This window comes from Puma concolor, chromosome B4 (genome assembly GCF_028749965.1).
Source record: "Puma concolor isolate L17-30 chromosome B4, mPumCon1.1.hap2, whole genome shotgun sequence".
NCBI lineage: Eukaryota > Metazoa > Chordata > Mammalia > Carnivora > Felidae > Puma > Puma concolor.
The window spans coordinates 13,638,031-13,656,137 of record NC_141673.1 but is presented as its reverse complement, the minus strand read 5'-3'; the positions used below and the strand labels follow the sequence as shown (position 1 = coordinate 13,656,137).

Below are 18,107 nucleotides of genomic sequence, written 5' to 3'. Positions count from 1 at the left end.
TTAGAGACTTGTGGTTGGTTTGATATGACTTCAAGATCTCCAGGCTCATCTTCCCACTGGGCATTTGGGGGTTTCTGCTTGGCCAGCTTCTCTTGGCAACCCCTCCCCACTCTCTGAGCAATTCAACCAGGACTGGTCACTTTCCCCCCAACCAGCCCCAGGGCTTCATCTCAGCCCTCCTAACAGATCATGACCAAGACTCCCACCACGTCTACTGGGGAAGAGACGCCCTCCTTCAGCTGTGATGGTGAGGTGAGTACGATGCAAGCCTGAGAACCAACCATCCTGCCTTCCCATGAGGACACTCTACCTGAGAACAGAGCCAACAGATAAGAAAGCAGAGCCAAGAGACAGAGTAATGACTTCCTGAGGACTGGATCCAGCACTTCCTGATGCTGTCCTCTATTTTTCAGTTACTTAGGCAGATAAAGTCCTTTTTTTTTTTTTTTTTTTTTTTTTTTGCCTAACACCAGTATGAACGGGGTTCCCACCATTTATGCATGAAATAGTCCTCACCGAGCCACTGAGGCATTCTGGTATTCATGATCACATGTCTTGCTCCCTACGTAAAAGTTTCATCAAAATTCAAAGTGTGTTTACTAAAACCCCACGTGATGTCAAGTGTGCTTAACTAGGAGTGCAATGTATGAGCTTTAGGAGACATTGATGTCTCTGAAATTCTAAGAAAGAAAAAAAAAATTAGGTGCATCAGAGTCTGTGGCAGAAACCCAACTTAGGAGCTGTCCCCTCCAAACTTCAGTATCTGAGGTGGGGGAAGGACAGTACAATGATCAGGCTATTTTTTGAATTCTGAAAGGTGAAAAACTTGCAACACCCTGCCTATTTTTAGGCTGACATCTGAAGTTCTTCATCATAAACTAATTTCTAAGGACAGAATTCCCAGCATATCATATAAACAGTAACACTTTAAAATAAAACCTTAAAAAAAAATAAAAAATAAATAAATAAATAAATAAATAAATAAAGTAAAACCTTCACATCACATCTTTAAACAGAATCTAACCATCTGAGCCCCATCACTCATTTTTAAAAATTCAAGAGCAAGTTATTTTTTTGGAGATTGGAAACATTTACATCATTCCTCAGCATGACAAAGGGGCCCAGATGTCCTGCTTAAACACCAAGTTTAAACAGGTGAGAGAGTGAGTCTGCAAAGGGGTGCCATACGGCAGTGGCTGCATTCACAGAAGGTTCCTGCCCGCCAGTTTCAAACAGTTCCTCTGTTTGGTGCCTCTTGAAGGGTTCTCGACTCAAGAGCAGTGCACCAGAGGGAGATTCGTGTTGGGTAAGAGATGTCCCTTTAAAAACGGGGGAAGACTTGGGATACCTGGGTGGCTCAGTTGGTTAAGCGTCCATCTTCGGGTCAGGTCATGATCTCGCAATTTGTGGGCTCAAGCCCCATGTCGGGCTCTCTGCTGACAGCTCAGAGCCTAGAGCCCACTTTGGATTCTGTGTCTCCCTCTCTCTCTGCTCTCCCCAACTATCGCTTTGTCTGTCTGTGTCGGTCTGTCTCTGTCTCTGAAAAATAAACATTAAAAAAAAAAAAAAAAATCACGGGGGAAGACTGTGAAAATGAAAAGACAGTCCATGGACCTGGGAGCAGTGGTCTTCGTGCAATAAATTTCAGGGGACAGTTCACATGTGAGTTTGAAAATCTGAAAACTGATTCCCTTAAAGCCATCCACATCTGCATACTCCATGGAAAGGCTTCACATGTCCCCAGGGGTGTGTATATCCCAGTGTCAAGACCGCTGGGCTGGAGGATTACAGGACAGAGATTAAGAGGAAATGCTCTACAGATAGAACTGGGGTCCAGTCTCTGGCTTTACACTTAGGCCAATGACCACATCTCTGCACCTCAGTTTCCCCACCTGTAAAATAAAATGGCATAGCTCAGAGGGTTGTAGTTAGCATCAAAAGGTGTCGTGCATGGAAAGTGTATCTCGTAAACACGTGAGAGGCCCTCAGCGGATGGTCTACGACTATTACCACTGCAACTGTTACCATTATTACGGTTACTGTTATTTTAAATACTGTGAAACACAACTTGCTAAGGAAGAGTCCTCTCCTATAGCATTCACTGACTCTCACCTCCTTTGCCAGTCAGGGTGCCAACTTCCCAATATGAGAAAGGAGCATGGTGGGACAGAAAGCTTCAGAAAAACAGTCTCAGGTGATGAGTGGGCTAGTGTTTGCCGTTACCTTCGGGGCCTCTGCAAGCTTTCTGAGATCTCTGGACAGAGCTGAAAAGACAAAGCCTGTGGCCCCCTCCTCTGCCCCAAGAGCCATTGGTTTCCTTCTTTTGCCAAGCACGACCACCATAAGTAGTGAGGGAGAGGGGAGAAACGGTGGGGAAGCTCTAAATAAAAACACAATTACAACAGCTAATACTTATGGCGTGCTTTCTGTGTAAGGCTCTGTCCTAAGCATTACAGACACATTAACAGATTTAATGAGCTCAAAAATGCTGTTTCAACAGGAGCTAGGGATAAATCCAAGCAGAAGAAAAAGGGAAATGTCAATAAGTAAGAGCCAGAGAAAGCATCCCTTGGTGTGTATGAAGTCAGACTACTATTGGAAAAGTAGCAGGGCTTTGTGAACCATGAAACCAACTCCCGTGCCAAGTGCAAGTTTACAAAGTGTTGCCAGTGCCCAGATCACATACACCCTCTGATAAAGCCCAGGGTTCATCTATCACTCCTCCCTGATTCGCTAAGCAAACCTACTCACGCGGCACCAATGCCGGGCTTACAAGGGCAGTGTGATAAAAACCCAAACGGACCTCACAAATACTAGAGGTGATCCTAAAAATTCCGACATAAACACGCTGGTTACCTGAAGCAGAGTCTTTGGGCGCTGGGGCTGGGCTTCTGTGCAAGTCTATCCATCCTCCTCAGCCACTGCCCATCACTGCCTGGTAATCTCTCAATCTACTCCAAGTGCCACTCTGCAACTGGTTCTCTAAAGAACGTGCAACGGCATTAAGCCTAGTAAACAACGGAAACCACGGTCAAAGACTCCATCAGCACCTAGGGACCAGCAGCATCACCAGAAAGAATCAAACACTCGAGGGCAAGGTCCGCTACGGCTTGAAGGAAAGAGCTGACCTTCTCCATCAGGGTTTAAAAAAGCCTAGGAGGAGAAGAAAGAAGAGGCTAAAGATCAGAGACAATGGAGGAAAGCAGAGAAATGCAACGCTGAGGCAGCAGACACACAAGAGGGTGTGGTGAGGGTGATGGCAACATAGTTACACGGAGCAAGACAAGAGGAAGCAGCAGGGATACAGAGGTTCTTTAAGCCAAACTTCAACATTCAGCCTGGGGGTTTGTGTAAGAGGCACTTCTCTGTCTGGAGAGGTGGCAAGGGCCCCCTCCCCACCTCCACCCCACATTAGCCATGCTGGTCCCCAGCAAGGGTGCATGCCCTCTTTGGACTGGGGGTACCTTGAGAAGGTAATACACACGCACACCCCATGTGCCCCTACAGCACACTGAACACTCAAGGTTCTGCAGGAAAGGGCTGTCTTATGCCTGGACACACAAATTCGATGAAATCCCAAATAACAATCACTGCCACCACGTACGGAGCGGACAGCACAGTCCAGGCATCCGGGGAAACACTGAAGAGCCCTCAGCCCTAAGGTGCCCTCTTTTCTGAAAGGCTCCCACACTCACGGCAAGGCGGCCAGCTTGAAGAGCGAGGAATACAGCGTAGAAAATGCAGAGCCAGAGTCCAGCCCCAGACACAGATGCGGTTTAGCACCCAGAACCAGGAAAAACTTGCAGGAAAGGCTGCCTGTCCTGGGTTGTGAAGGAAAAACAGAGGTGTCAGAGGCAGACAGAGGGAGAGAACTCATCAGAGAGAAGGAGAAAGACATGCACAGCTTGGCAGGTTTAGGGGGAAATAGCCAGTAAGGAAAAAAAAGATAATGAGTGAGGATGCATGAAGGTGGCGGAAGGCGGATGTGGCCGCAGAGAAAGGCAGGGGCCAGTTCATAACAAGCTTTGTGTGTCCTGATAAGAAAGCTGGATGCTTTCCAGTGGCCAATAGCGAGCCGGTGAGGGTAAACACACAGAACATTCTAGAAAAGCGCTCACTCCTTAAAGATTAAAAATAAAGGCTCTCTTATCTAGAAGGGATCAGGCTAGTCGATTTGAAAAACTCTGTCGTCCAGAATGGCTTACTCTGCAATTCTGAAAGGTGGGGACTGTAATCTCCCAGCAAGGCCCTGCTCAGGCGGAGAAACACCACCAGTCACGGGACACACAGCACAGCTTCGCTTGTAAGGTGGATCGGGAGCCGGACGTCAGAGCCCCAGTCATTCTGCTCTCAGCTCTCTGCTGCCACTGCTTTAGGGACCCCTCAGGAGGAAAAGAAGAATTTTCTCCATTCCATCCCTTACTATCATCCAGGGCTAGGAAAAACGTTGCTCTCTACCGCGGGGCTCACGTGAACAAAACCCCAGTAAAAGAGGCTCTGGAGGGTGCATTTTGACCCAAGCCCATCCCCTTGCCCAGCAGAGCCAAGGGAGAAAGCGCTATTTTAAGAACACCGCTAGTGTCACAAGTAAACTTTCCAGGAGGCAACGTCAACCATCTGACTTCTGCACCAATGACTGGGATCAGAGAAAAGTTCAGAAGCTCCTCTGGGCTACCATCCGTACCGTACCAGTTCTGGCCCAGTGGTCTTCAGAAGTTCTCGTGCGAACCAGGGCAAAAGCCTGTTCAACGGCCTCGCAGTTTCCATGTCTCCCCACTCCAATCTGACCCCAATACTGTTGGGCTCATCTTCCTAAAACAGAGCTTTTTTTAAAAACTTTTTTTAGTGCTTATTTATTTTCGAGAGACAGACAGAGTGTGAGTGGGGGAAGGGCAGAGAGAGAGATGGAGACACAGAATCCGAAGCAGGCTCCAGGCTCCGAGCTGTCAGCACAGAGCCCGACGCGGGGCTCGAACTCACGAACCGCGAGATCATGACCAGAGCTGAAGTCGGACACCCAACCGACTGAGCCTCCCAGGCGCCCCTAAAACACAGCCTTTAATACACCATCCTTCTGATCAAAGTCACCCTGCCTTCCAAAAGCCCACAGCCCCAACCTTGCTTGCCAAGTTCACCTCCAACTCCCTGCTAAAAGAAACCCAAGAAATTCTGTAACCCAGAAATACTTACTTGTCCGCCTAACGTGGGCCCCTTGACCTCCCTATAATTCTTCTGTTCAGATTTTAACTATCCTGAGTCCAAAGACCCAACTCAAATCCTACCTCCACTGAGTTTGAGCAGCTAAAGTGAACTCCCACCTCCTGTTTCCCATCCGGCTCCAATAATCTACAACCATTAACTGCACTGCCACATGGTTTCTATTCTTGCTCTGAACCGTTGATTTGAATCTTGTTGTTTAACTTACCACACATTCTTTAATTTTTTTTAACGTTTATTAATTTTTGAGAGACAGAGAGACAGAGCACGAGGGTCAAGGGGATGGGTAGTGGAAGGAGGAGAGAGAGGGAGACGGGGAATCTGAAGCAGGTTCCAGGCTCTGAGCTGTCAGCACAGAGCCCGATGCGGGGCTCGAACTCCCAGACCACAAGATCATGACCTGGGCTGAAGTCAACGCTCCACTGACTGAGCCATGCAGGTGCCTCACCACACATTCTTTAAATCTCTCCAAGTATCTTTCTTGAGGGCAAGGACAGAGGGCTTTCAATTTGATTTCATAAATGATTGATTACTTTAGGATTCCTAAGTGCTAGGAGGGTAGCAAGACATACCCATAGGAACACAGATGGGCTAACCCAGCCACAGTGAGGAAATAAGAAAAGGGTAGAGACACTGACAAGATGCCACGCAGAAGACCATATGAGAACATGCCACAGTCTCCCAGGTCTGGGGCAATGCCTCTCCCACTCTGTTCTTCTGTCTCCTAATCACTAAGAGCCAGACTGAATACTCTCTTCTTCGACCCCCCAAGCACAACACTGCCAACACACGGTGCCCACTGCCCTTCATGCATGCCCTTGTTAGCATATACCTCCCTCGCCAAGGCTCCCGGGTGATGGCGGGTGATCTCACCCCCGTGTTGCAGATGTCAAGCTGAGGCCTGTACATCATGGGAGTTTATACTGAACGTTGGCTGAAGAGTGTTGGCTTAGTGGATGTGGAATGAATGAAGGAAATGCCATCAAAGACACACAGAGTGCACGGGGCCACTAGGCAGGAGAGATTCTGACCAAAGGAGGGAGGACGGAAGAGTCTGATCCAGCAAAGGGAGCAGCAGTAACTAACAGGCCCAAGCAAGAAAACAAGAGGCGTTTCTGGGCAACAGCCAATAGGCTAGGACTGGAGAAGACCTACAGGGTCGTAGGGCACACAGCGAGTGTAGACGGGCGGGGAAGCCAGGCAAGGTCAGTATTGAGGCAGCAGACCGAGTCTCAACAGCTCAGGGTCGAGTCCCAGCCCCAGGCTGCATGGCTGTGTGACCTGCACAAGCCTCAGCTTCCACGCCCAGTAGCTGGGGATAGCAAGAGTGCCGTGCCCACCACCAAGGGTGCGGGAAGCCAAAACGACACAAAATGACGCACTGGAAGAGTGCCTGCCACAAAGGAGGCACTCGGGGAACATAGTTTTGGGTGTGGAACAAGCTGACATAGAGCGATGACGGGAAGGGAAGGGGGCTACGGACAGACACCCAGAAGTCACGGGTGTGAAAAGGCAGAGCCACAGGCTACACGGGGTGGTCAGGAAGCTGGGTGCTGGTCCTACCTCCCCTCCGGATAATCCTCCTTACCTCCTAGGCCTTAGGAACCACAGCTGTGAAAGGAAGGTGTTGGTCTGGGGGCTCAAGGTCTCCTCCAGCCCTGGTGGCATCTCCACACCGCAGCTCTGCCCCTGATGCAGAGAACTTCCCCGACGTGGAAGAGCCCACGTGCCAGTGATCCATGTAAACAGCGAAAGGAGACCAGACAACAAGATGGCAGTGGAGAGGTCTCCCTACAGGAAGAGAGCAGGCTCCAGCCTTCCTAAGCTTTTCCAAGCCCTCCCTCCTCCCCCTCCTAAGAGGGAGCCACCCCCACCCCCAGCCGGCTCCACTCGGGTCACTTCATAATCACCCTCACCACTGCTGGGAACAGCATCAGCAACAATCCCGCTTTTCCAGGCATCTTCCAGGCCACCTGGCGTGTACATTTGACAGGCTTTAGGGCACGCCCCTTCGTCTGGTGCCAGAAAAAAAGTCAAAATCCTCACAAATTCAGAGCAAAGGAAATCCGCCACACATTTCGGTACTGTACTTCCCTTGCCTTGTTACAAAGCCATCAGTGTTTGAACCACAACAATGACCCCTAAGAGAATTCATTTTGCTGACCTGAAATGTCCTTCACATTTTTAAAATAACATCTTCCTGGAGAGGCCTCGAGTCTGTATGTCTGCTGGTGTTTACTCACTCTCCCTCCCCCATCACCCCCACCCCAGCACTGAAAACACGACCATTTGTGCATTCATCAAACAAACCGTTCTGGGAGAACACACTGCTTACCTGGTGCAGACCTACTAAGCACCAGGCACCAAGCGTGCAGGCAAGGAAAAGCCCCATCCTGCTCCGTCCCTCGGCCTGTGCCTCCCTTGGCTCCTGAAGCAACCAGGAAATGCCATTCCCAGATGAGAGCTGACATCAGTCAAGGAGGCTGGTACACACACAGGCTGGCATATTCAAGATCTATGCAACCATTCTGGAAACAAAGCAGGGGAGGGGGTGTTTCCCAGTAGCCACAGAAATGTTAACCTTACTCAATAATAAGTATGTGGTCCAACGTATCCAAGGCAATCCCTAGCCACAGAACAACACTGGAGAGCCCATGACTCCCTGCTGAATTTAAATTTAAAAAAAAAAAAAAAAAAAAAAAAAGGAGGAAGAAAGAAATCCCCACATGCCCATGTGCTGCTGTAAATCCCCCTAAATTCTACTGCTTCTGTGGAAAGATCAGCAACTGGCCTTTCTTCCCCACTGGCCTTGGCACTTTGAAAAAGGACTGTGCAAAGAGCAAACCTCTCCCAGCAGGTCAGAGCTCCGTCTCCATCTTCGCCTGCTGCCTGTCCAAGGCGCAGCCCCATAAGGTGACAAGAGAGGCCAAAATTACCGGTGACACGGGACTTTCCATTCTGGCCCCAGCCTACAACTCCAGGTTGCCCCCAAATTACCTCTGGAGCCGTAAGTGCTTCACATTTTATTTCATTCCTAAAACAAATTCTTTTCTGGGAACTTTCATGAGAGATAAAGGAACAAAAAAACAAAACTAAAAGCCCTAGACATTTCAGATGCAGCAAAGGACAAGCTAGTAGGCAAGCATGATTCTGAACATCTCCTACATTTATCTCCTCTCCTGTAGACTGAGAACAAAATTCATTCCATGTCTCCGCAATTAGGAAAACTCACAATCCTGCAAACTCTTACCTAATTTCCTCTTTAAACCGCTTCTGTTTTTGATATATTCTCAGAGGTAGAAGCTCAGTGGGGGCAGTGAAGAGACTCAGGCAGGTGGGTAGTTAGGACTGCCATCTCCAGGAAGACGAGCAGTTAAACAAGTAAATCTGCCCCAAGTAACTAGGTAAGTGAGGGAACACTAGATGCTAGTTAGTGGTTATGAAAGTTAATATAACTACTGTACTTCTCTCAGTAAAACAGATCCTTATTAGGATCCTTGGCAGGTGAACATAGGGAGTTATTTGTTAAAACATTTGAGAAGTTTATAGTAAAAAAAAATCCATGGTTTTATGGAACAGAGGTTCCCAAAAGCATCCATCATGATTGTCATAATTAAATAATTTGAAACACAATAAAGGAACTAGCCCTTAAAAAGAGTCTTTTATGAATCCCTTTTGTATAATAAAAATCTGGTGTGCCCCAATTACTTATCTTAACGTGTTCACCTCTAAAATCAGATTTCAGGGGCGCCTGGGTGGTTCAGTCGGTTAAGCGTCCGGCTTCCATGATCTCATGGTTTGAAAGTTCGAGCCCTGCATCAGGCTCTGTGCTGACAGCTCAGAGCCTGAAGCCTGCTTCAAATTCTGTGTCTCCCCCTCTCTCTCTGCCCCTCCCCTTCTCACACTCTGTGTGTATCTCTCCCTCTCTCAAAAATAAATAAACTTCAAATAAATAAAATTAAATAAAATCAGATTTCACAAGGCAAATTCTCCTAAAATAGGGCATTCCTATAGTTAGCTTCAAAACTGAAATAATAATGAAAAAAAAAAAAAAAACCCAAAACCTTATATTTACACTGCACTCACTTCGAATCTCCTCTTTCCAGTAAGCACCACCCTCTACACCCAGGAGATCAATGTCTGGCGGGGGAAGAGCCTTCTTTCTAGAACACAAATTTGGAAGCATAAAATTAACTTGGTTTTTATTTTTCCCGACTTGTTCATCTACCCAAGTGCTTTTCTGCATCTATTTTTCTTCCAAACATCCCTCCCCCCACACTTGCCCCACAGCTTGACTACAAGGGTAACCCGCCCCCGCCCCAGCCATATGAAAGGGTTCCCCTTTCCACATTAGAGTCCAGGCTTTGCAAAATCCCTAAGGGTCAACTCAGCTTCTATCTACTTAAGGTGGAAACAATCAAAATTTTCAGCATTGCTTTTTATCACAAGGTACTTAATTCTCAAGTCGTTCTCAAAGAATAGGTAACATCAAAATCAACTGGCTTCCATATTACATAATAAGTTAGCAGGCAAGTCTAGCTGCTTATGTGTGAATGGCCCAATACATCAGAGAGAGATCAGAGAATCTACACGCAACACAGCGAAGACTTTGTGATTCTTTTATTCAGTGTTCCATCCTTGTGGTGTTTTATATTTCCAGGTAAAGTACACCTTTGAACTGGCCAGGCCTCTTCCCATTTCAGAGTCAGAAATCTTAAGAAGTCCGAACTTTGCCACTAACTAACTTAGGTAATCCCATTCCCTTTCTGGGCTCTAAATTCCTAGTAGCAAGACAAAGAACTCATGTATAGAGAGACAAGGCCTGAAGCCCAGAGAGGTCAAGAAGTATTCTAATGTCACACAGCAAGTCAGCAACAGATGATGCAAGGCTAGACCCAGATTTTCCGATTTTACTTAAACCACCCTGCCTCTCACTCAACACAGGTAAAGATGATACAAGCAAACGCACACAGAAGCTTCTTTTGCCTCCACTGTCTGGCTCCTATTTCTGAAAACACTAAATATATTTTGCACTGGGGCTCACTGCTGCCACTGTGATTTTCCTTCCTCCCTAACATCCTCCAGCAGCTATACTGTGGTTTTTCTTCACTATACAGTTTCCTCATGCCACAACACACACACACACACACACACACACACACACACACACACTCATCCTCATTATTACATTCTTCTCTTTCCAACAGCAAAGAAAGTTCAGACCACAACTGAGATGATTCAAATACAAGAACCTTGTTCAAGTGCTAAACACGGCCATAACTCTACCCAGAAGCAAATCTGACAAAATGGAATTTGTTGTCATAGAGAAGGATTTTTTTTTCCCCCATACTATATCATTTGTCAAGCAACATTGTCATTTCTCCCACTGCTGCATAATCACATAATGAAAGCCCCAGATGGAATTCTTGTACACAAGAGGGCGGACTTATGGTTGATAAGGGACCCTTTCTTTATTTGCATTGCTAATAGTTTTTTTAAAGAACAGGCAAAGTGCTATATGTAGAAGGATAAAGGACAAAAAAGAGAGTTCCTGTTTCTATTAACACTGTGGCATAATCAACTAGTACTCGAGGATCTTATCCAGAAACCTTTCTTGTTGCCATTTGAATACAAGGAGCATGAAGCTAGTCCCCAGCATGGAATCCTGTGAAATTCTCTCCCTTCTAACACCAAGGCTTTCCCGTCTCCCAGAAATTTTCCAGCCACATCAACTAATGGCTGTGCTCCATATACGGTACATCTTTTAAAGTTCCCATGCTGTTCTTTGAGACTGGGACTCTCTTCCTTTCTCCTCTTCTGACAAAGTCAAGCTCATCCTTTGCAGAAACCTATACAATGGCACTTAGCTTGTAGTAATGGTTCGATGTCTGCTTCCCTGAACTAAACATGAAACCTCCGTAGCCTCCACACAGAGCATGGCTGCCACATAAGAGATGTTCAATTATTGCTTGTGGAGTTAAAAAGAGAAACGTTTTCTAAAATACATTTCAGGGGCACCTGGGTGGCTCAGTGGGTTAAGCGTCCGACTTTGGCTCAGGTCGTGATCTCACGGCTGGTGAGTTCGAGCCCCGAGTCGGGCTCTGTGCTGACAGCTCAGAGCCTGGAGCCTGTTTCAGATTCTGTCTTCATCTCTCTCTGCCCCTCCCCTTCTTGCTTGTGTCCGCACTCTCCTTTTCTCTCTCTCAAATATAAACATTTAAAAATACATAAAATAAAACAAAATAGATTGCATTATGCTGTAACTTTACCAGCTGCTTCCTACTGGGCTCCAAACATCAATGTGGTCAAAGAGGAACTCAGCACCCGAGTCCCTCTCAATGTCAAATCCTCTAGAGTAGAGCAGCAAAGCCTCAACAACACTAGTGGATCCTGTGAGGGGGGTTATATTGCTCAAGTGTGTCAATGGCTGGGTGCCCAGAGCTCCCAGTGCCCTGGGACACACACCCCTGACCTTGCATGCTCCCTACTCTCTGAGAACTCTGGCTGCAAAGATGCCTTCACATTATTCACAGACCCTAAGGAAGACCAGTATTCTGCCTCAACTTCTTACTCTCCCTCTGCCACCTGGTGTCCCTAAAATTCACAAGACTTCGCACACACTGTAGGTCCACAGTATATATCTTTTGCAGGACCAGTTTTCACTAGTTGATGCTCAATGGCAAATTTAACAGTGTTTTCCTGCTCCAATCTCCTACCTCCTGGCTATACGGTGCCTATGAGAATCAATCTATAAAGCTTTAATAACAGAAATAAAGCTTTATGCTGACCATTTTCCTTAGACCACAACAATAGCTCCCTTCAAACTACCTAAATATGCACCACGCATATGGGTAAAAGATCACAAATGTGGTCTGCCAGACCCCAGGGTTCAGGAAAGTGTAATAACTCATACAGGTTCACAGGTTCCAGACACTAAATCTAATTCCATATGCTGATTCCACGGGCTTTTAGAATCCATTGAGACCTAAATCTTGGTGACATTTGCCTTTTTTGGTGCCAGTGTTCTGAAACGGGTAATCTCTTCTTGGACTCTGCTTCTCACCTTTTTCTGTCTGTTCACCTCTGGAAGTCAGCTTTGATAAGGTTTGGCCACTGTGTGTAAGGTAAGCCTGGGCAATGGGGTTTTGTTCTTCAGTGAAATAGAATTATCTTGCAATTCTGCTGGAAGAAACCTAGACACTAATGACTTAATGCTGTTAAAAGTGCAGAGAGCATCTGAGATGAAACCACACTGTCAAATGTTCTATGTGTATAAATACAAGGTGTGTACTTTTAAGGGGTGACAAGTGAGAAATTTTAAGTTTGAGGGAGTTGATGCTGGACTCCACTCAGAAGACTGTGGGTGTTCGGTGTAGTCCAAAACCAAAAAGGGGATTACAACCTCTCAGGGAACACAAAGTCAGCATGGTCTGATGCCCAAAGGATGGAATCTGCAAGAGATTCTGTCTGCCCGAAATGTATAGCCCCTGTAAACTTAGAGACTGTAACTGAGTTTTTTTCAGTCTTGCATAGTACTTTACAGTCAACCGGTTCTGAGGTGCCTAAATGACACTTTAGATGTGATCAGGCCCATCATTTAAGCATTTGGAATACACTCATTCATGCAAGCATACATCAAGTACCAAAAAGTCAAGTTCCTGAGCCCTAAAGATACACCGTAGCCTTTTGTAACATGGGTCCTTATGTTTTCTTCATTGGTGGTGGAATAGAAAACTAGTCCCTTAGTGTCCTGCCACTGTAGATGGTTGAAAAATGGAGATACTCCTGCAATCAGCATCCACAGTAAACCACAGCTCAGGAACCCAAGAACCTAAGGAAACCTTCATATCATCCCAATGAGATGGAGGTCCTCTGGGACCTATGAGGAGCCGGGAAAACTTTTCACTTCATTTCCAAGGCCCTTCTAGTTCTGCTTCCAAAGTCAATGCGATCTGCGTTTTCTTACAGCCAAAAGTTAACCCACCAGCTAGCACATTTCACTACCTGAAGGAAAAGGGCCCACTCCAGAGTGATCCCATCTTCTCCCTGAAAGATGAAGGGAAAGATGATCCCTTCTCTCTATCCTGTTAGGGGAATTTGTTTCCTTTCCTCACCACCCTTGAAAACCCATTAACATGTAGATCTTCAGGACTTTTGCCTCTCTGTTCCAATTAATTTTCTTCCTGGTATGGAAGTAACAGGGCCTGGCTTGATAAACGTGTGTTCTCTTCAAACAATTTTCACTGAAGAAAAACACTCTTCAAATATAAAGGTTCACTAAAATGTGTGAAACCTTAAAGCCAGGTTTTGTTTTGTTTTGTTTTGATCCCCAGTGAGGACTCATGCCCGTGAGCAATTCATTCGTGTCACCCATTTGTGAGAGAAGAGAAAAGAAAACACCACTTATTCCTTTCCTTATTTAGAACCTTCCCCTGTCTTAAGTCTACCAAAGCTGATTCCTGGGGAGGGAAGACAGGAGAGGTGAGAAAAATTAGCCTGAGGTGACTACCTCCACGGAGTGAATAAGCACTCTGGGTTTCCCACCTGTGTCTGAGAGGGACCGATCTGCATTTAGGGGAGGTGACTTTAGGGGAGGTGACGGACCCACTAGCAGCCCCACCTCATCCCCCAAGAAGGAAGCAGGAGCCTGAGTGCTCTCTAGGGCAACTTACATAAGACCCTGTAAAACTTCCTGTGACATTCACGGAAAATGTAAGCTGCTATTTTGCTCCCTCAGGAGATCATTTTAATGGACTGAGTGACAAAATTCACGGATTCGGGATTCAACAGAAACCTGCTCAACCGAGGTACATCAGCTCAGGGACGGAAAAAATCCATCCCCATTAAACAGGGTCACCGGGGGGATGGAGTCAATGTAGGAGAGACAATCTGTTCCTTCCTAAGTGACCCATTTAAAATCAGATTGTTCCAGGGAAATCTCATAGGCTTAATAAATTTCAAACAGGCAAGGACAGGCTTATAGGACTGAGGTTCCTTAAAAGGAAAACTTTGAAGAAAGTAATACAGCAATAAACAAAATAAGGAAGCACAAACCTTGGAGTCAGCCATTCTAGCCTTCAGCAACAGAGATATTCACAAGAATACTTGGATCGCTATATACTGATCACTCCCCACGAGCAGGTTTGTGGAAACAGGACTGGCACTCTGGTTAGGTTTCCTCTCTACAGATGTCCCCGCCACCCAACCACTCTGTCCTACAGAGGGACTGGAAAGCTGTGGCGGCTCACCCTAAATCGCCACGACTCTCTACAACAAGGAGCAAAGAAAAGTTCTTCACAGCATCACACCAGGAAAGGCAGGTGAGGATCACCGAAGAGGGGCAGCTAAAAACACAGCAGGTTCCCCAAAGCACAGGTGCCCAAAGCTAACAAGCTGCGGGGGGTTTGGGGGCGGGGGGGGGGGCGGGCACACCACCTCCCGTGCTGAACAGGAAACTCCTCCTTGCTTGCTCCCCATTAAGCAGCCTACGTGCCTAGGAGCAAGACGGTCCCTGAGAAGGGTCCTGGGGACATCAGACACTTGGGGACTTGTACTTCCAGCTTGTCCAGGGTTCCTGGCCCAGACAGCTGAGGGTGTGCCCTCACAGGGGGTACCAGCTACAGGTTCGGAGAACTTGTCCGGCGCCGCTCACCAGGGCGTCCCCGGGGCGGCGGCTCTCAAGCACCCCCGGGCTCTTACCTTGGCCGTGACTGCCGCCAAACACAGGGGGACCGCGGAAGAGCTGGGTGGCGCGGCGGCGCCGCCGCCGCCTACAAGACGCAGAGGGTCCGGGTCCCAGCAGGCGCTGCCCTAGCTCAAGCGGCGGTGCCAATCGCAGACTTCGGGGCGGCCCCCGGCTCCAAAAGCTGCGGGGAGGGTCCGGGCCGCCCAGGCTGGGCACAGTCCCTTCTTCCTCTCCCTCCGGCGCCGCTGCCTGGAGCTGCTCCCCGCCCTAGGGACTCTTCAGAGCCGGGGGCGCCCCGCACGGGCAGGGGCCTGCGTCCGCCTCGGGCCGGGTCTGGGAAGGGGGCGCTGGGGAGAGACGCGGGGCGGCCGCCGGGGCCGGCTCCACCTCCCGCGCTCCCCGCGGCTTCGCCCCCTCAGGGCAGGGCCTGCCCGCTCCCGGCCCCGCGAGGCGAGCGCGGCCGCGCCCCCAGCTTCGGGCGCCCGGGCTCCGCGCGGCGGCGGGGCAGCGGCAGTCTGGCCGGGCCGGACGCCGAGCGCGGCGGCACGGAGGCTGCAGCCGGCCGCGGCGCCCCCTCCCCCCGGGCCTGCGCCGCCCGCCCGCCCGCGGCTCCGCGGTTAGGAGGCGCTGGAGAGGGCCTCGCCCCGGCCTGGGGCGCGGGGCCGGGGGCGCGGGGCCGGGGGAGGCGCCCCGGGAAGGTCACCGGAGCGGAGGCGCTGCGCAGCGCGGTGGGTGCGGGGAGCCGGGGCGGGCGGCCCCGCTGCCGCCGGGAGCGCTCGCCGGCCTCGGCCGCCGCCGCCGCCTTCGAGACGCTCCGGCTTCCCCGAGCGCCGGGCGCTCGGAGCTGGGCTGCCGCTGCAGCCGCCGCCGGCAGCCGGGCGCCGCTGGCCGGAGCCGGCGCGCGATCCCCGCCTCCCGCGCCCGGCCAGGCGGGGGCCGCCGCGCGGAGGCCCGCGGGGGGAGGGGGGGGCGCGGGCGGGCGCTGGGGTCCGGGCTCCGGGCTGGCCCCGCCGCCGCGTGCCCAGAGCTCCGGGCTCGCTCAGCAGCTGCAGTGACTGTGTGTCTGTGTCATGTCTGTGCAGCTGGGGGGGACCGCGAGCCCGGGCCGGGCTCCCGGCGGGGGGCGGGGCCAGCGCGCGCCTGGGCGCCCGCCTCCACCCCGTGACGGCGCGACTGGCCAATAGCAGGAGCCGCAGCTGCAAGGACCGAGAGGCCGCCCCGGCCTGGGCTCCGCCCCCTCCCGCGAGGCTCCTCCCTTCTACTTCTCCAGCTCACTCGCACGCGGGCGGAAGCAACACCCGGAGCCGGAATCTCGGCCCGGGTTGGGATGAAAGGGTGCTAGCTGGGAGCTCCCCGCCCTTCTCCCCCCACCCCGACCGCCCCCGGCCGCCTCGGGCTTGGCCAGCCTCGCGGAAAGAGGGGGAAGGGAAGAGGGACGGGTCCGCAGCTGCCGCTGTCGTGACGCCGGCAGGCTCACAGGGCGGTACAGCCTGCCCACTCCCCCTTGGACAAAACCGCCGTCGTGGGAAGTAGGAAGTTTCCCCGCCTCCACTTCTACTCGGGTCGCCGCTTCTCTCCGACGTGGGCAGGGTATGGGGCAGCCTGCGGCTGCGAGGAGCCACGATGAAGCGCTCGAACACATTATTTGGAGCTCTGTATCTAAGAATCCGGTCCAAAGCTCCCAGTTCTTTCGGGAAAACTGCATTTCTTTGCCCCCACCGCCAACACACACACCCTTGCACGCACGAGATGCCCCTCCCCGTTCCAATTTCATTCTTGCTCTCCGTCCTGGCAAAAGAGCCCCGCGCGCGACATCCCACTGAATGGACTTCCAAAGCCTCCCAGTCCTAAAGCCGCGAGTGGGGCGCCGAGAGTCCTCTGAAGCTACGGAAGGAGTGGGTGAAACCGGCAGGCCAAAAGGGCCAGTGGTGTGAGAGTGAATGGGAGGAGGAGGCCTGGAGAGAAAACCCAAAGGAGGGGGAAACAGGCCCGGAGAGGAGGAGAACGCAGAGGGATGGGCAACTCTGACTGGGAGACCCGAGCTCCGGCGCGCGATCCAGCTCCCGGGTTTTTCCTCAGCTCGGTCCCAGGGCTTCTGGGGTCCCCTTCCCCACCCCACCCCCCCAGCCCCGGATCCCCACCCCTCCCCAGCCCGGCGAGCCCCGGGTCCCAGCCTCGCCTCCGCTCGCCTCTCTCTCGGCCCATGGGTGCAGATGAGGCAGCGGGAAGCCCACAGTACTCCAGGAAGGGGCAGGGGAAGGATGCAAAAACAGAGATAAAGTGCAAGGCGTGGGGTGGGAGGGTGCATAAGAGAAGGATGCCGAGCTCGGGCTGCGGTACTGACCACACTCCCCAGAGGTCAGGCTGAGGGCCCCAGGGTTTTGAGGTCCGGCCCCTCGCTCGGCTTCGGACCTGGCTCCCGCCAAGTAACCCCGCTCTTGGCCTTCAGCTCGACCCATCCGGGACCCTTCCGCCATCCCCTCCCTTTCCTCCAGCCTCTTTAGGCAAAGACCCGCGGCCTCGGTGCTCCCCACCCCACCCCTCGTGCACCGCCACCGGCTCTCCCGCAGCTCTGGAGAGCTGTTTACCTAATCTCAGCGGCAGACCCAGCAAAGGAGAATGCAAAAAGACGGTAGCGGTTACACAGCGGCGTCCCCGGCGAAGAAGTAAAACACGTTTGCACTGGAGCTTCTGGATAAGTTAACTGCGAAGCCGGGGTCCTGCTGGCTTATCTCCGCGGGGATGAGTCTCACCCTGCACGTTTGCAGGGATAGGAGATCGTTATCTGGTTTTGATGTCACTACCGTGTCGGAGAAGAACATTAGATGATAAAATATTATCTAATATCCTAGAGACTATTAAAGTGTCAAAGTTTAATGTCAATCCTTTTAGCTCGAATGCTGCTTCCTTCTTCCTCTGACGCGCAGCTCTGTTCTAGAACGCGCTGAAAACAAGGGGATCATTTTTATTTTGCGGGTCGACCGTGCTTCCTACTCTTCCTCCTCCCGTACTCCAACCACACCCCCCCCCCCCCCCCCCGCCCTGGAATTCGGTAAAGTTAAAGCAAGAATTTGGGCTTTCTTTTTATTCATTGCTTTGCTTCATTTCATTAGTGGTGTAAAAATGCATTATTACAACACATTAGCATAGTAATAAGGTTAACGTTACTGAGGAAGGGAAGGGAGACCTGAAATTTACAAGCAAA

The 18,107-nt window shown here is 50.6% G+C and overlaps 1 protein-coding gene and 1 long non-coding RNA gene across 2 annotated transcripts in view; one reads left to right on the top strand and one right to left on the bottom strand.

Annotated features, from left to right (window-relative positions):
* Nucleotides 1-15,500, bottom strand: part of LARGE1 (LARGE xylosyl- and glucuronyltransferase 1) — a 548,933-nt gene extending 533,433 nt beyond the window's left edge. The window contains exon 1 of the mRNA XM_086712419.1: nt 14,917-15,500. The gene's annotated coding sequence lies outside the window, so the exon portion shown is untranslated. The remainder of the gene's footprint in view (nt 1-14,916) is intronic.
* On the top strand, nt 13,918-17,785 carry LOC147578923 (uncharacterized). The gene is made up of 2 exons (XR_015253346.1): nt 13,918-14,537; nt 17,398-17,785. It is a non-coding gene; the product is annotated as an uncharacterized LOC147578923 (long non-coding RNA).
* Nucleotides 17,786-18,107: the final 322 nt, after the last annotated feature.